This window comes from Octodon degus, unplaced genomic scaffold, assembly GCF_000260255.1.
Source record: "Octodon degus isolate 3935 unplaced genomic scaffold, OctDeg1.0 scaffold00042, whole genome shotgun sequence".
In the NCBI taxonomy this organism is placed as follows: Eukaryota; Metazoa; Chordata; class Mammalia; order Rodentia; family Octodontidae; genus Octodon; species Octodon degus.
In genome coordinates, this window is record NW_004524618.1 from 8,338,573 (window position 1) to 8,340,599 (window position 2,027).

Sequence of the window (2,027 nt, forward strand, 5' to 3'; positions counted from 1 at the left end):
CATAAGAACAAATAATGTATGATTCCACTTATGTCAGGTGTCCAAAGCAAACCCACAGGATAGGTAGAGAGATGATAGATGATAGATAGATAGATAGATAGATAGATAGATAGATAGATAGATAGATAGATAGATACATAGATACATACATAGATACATACATAAATAGATACATAGATAGATACATAGATAGAATGATGGTAGCCAACGATGTAAGAAGACAATATTTCAGATATTCCCTGTCCCATTATCCATGAAGAGTTCATACTGTACTGCACGTGGCAATGGAAAAATGGATAGATTTCAGGTTATTTTTACCAAAACAAAAAAATGTGTTGTAAGGAATACTTCACAAACATTTGGATGAACGTTGAGTAGAAGCAAAAGGAGAAAAAGATGTTCTCAAACAATTAGCAAGAGTATGACAATATTTTTTTTCTTTTTTGCCAGCTCAGCCCACCCTGTGGGTGGGCTTGCAGAAACATGGCCCAGAGGATGGAACCGCGGTCCCCTGCGCTTGCCTAAGCTTGCCTAAGTAGGCGCCCTATGCCAGAATTATTAATTAAAGGATTAAAAACTTATTTAAAGCTCAAAATGAAAATATAAACACTACCATCATACATGTAAAAATATCTCAGTTGGTGCTGATGCTGTTCACTCCCAGAAAAAGAGTTCCTTCTCTCTACTCCTCTGAACAGCAACTAAAGTTTATCAAGTTGCCCCTTGAGAACAGGAAGTTAAATGTTATAATATTTGTCTGTCTAAAATGGGATATTAGTATTTCAAGGCCTATAGTTGGAAGGAAATATTAATTAGGTTCAAGTGATTATAAAGTATTATTTACAAAAGCATTACTCTAATTTTACATCAATACCTAAATCCAATCAACAGTATCATTTACAATGGTGGGTTGTTCTAAATCTTTGCAGAAGCAGAGTGCACTTTCTTCTGTGATATGTCTTTTTGACGTCATGATTATGTGATCAATTGTTTCTATTAATAACTGAGCCGTCTTGATTAGAGGATTTTTCCCCTGTTTGCCTGCTACCTCTATTTCCATTCAGCAGGAAAACAGTCATTCAAAGAGCTATAGGTCACATGGTTTGAATTTCACAAAAGAAAAGTTGCCCTCTCATAGTCAGAGGATCAAACGTGGGCTGTGTGTGTCCTACACAAAGGAAATCTATAGGGAATTTTATAAATGTTAATAGTGAACTATACGTAAAAGTAGAAAAATAAAACAGAAAAAAGAAAAATCTGTATTTCTGCCTCCATGAGGAGGAAAATGCTTAGGGGTAGATACGATTCACGGTGCTCAGTCGGCCACGGCTGAGGAAAGGACTCTGTCTCTGGAAGGCCCTTTGCAGGGTGCACAAACCTAACACTTTACACTGCTTCCTAAATCCACCCTAGGTAACAAATGCACTTATTTATTTATTTACTTTTTTTTTCTATTTTAAGGAAGGGTCTACAGGCTGTTCAGAGCCTCACTACTAGTTTGGACTCATAGTGATCCGTCTGTTTACAGCCTCCCAAGAGTTGGATTACAGGTGGTCATCACCATGCCCAGTCTCAATTCTGTCTCAGCACGCCCCAGGGATGGGGCTGGCATGGCAGGCCCAGGGATCAAACCCAATTTGCTCTGCATGAAAACCTAGAGAATGTTTTCTTTCCAGATGACTCTCCTTAGACACACTCTACATCATCTATCACGTTGCTCTGTGGCCCCATAGTCTCCTTGATCAGAAAATTTGGGATACAACTGAGTTACATGGTGTTACAGTACAGGATCTCCTATGTCCTGAGTCTTCACTGACCTTGAAATGCTATGGTTAAAATGTTGGCTGTCCTTGCAGCCCTTCTATTTCTCTAATTTTTGGTCTGCAAACTTAGGTTGTTAACCCTCCAGAAGAGAAGCTTATTATTACCCTGCAACATATGCAGTTGGATTTAACTTCACTATCTGTGTGAATATCAAACTTCTTAGGCATAACATGGAACAGGTATTTTCCATCAAGTATTGATAT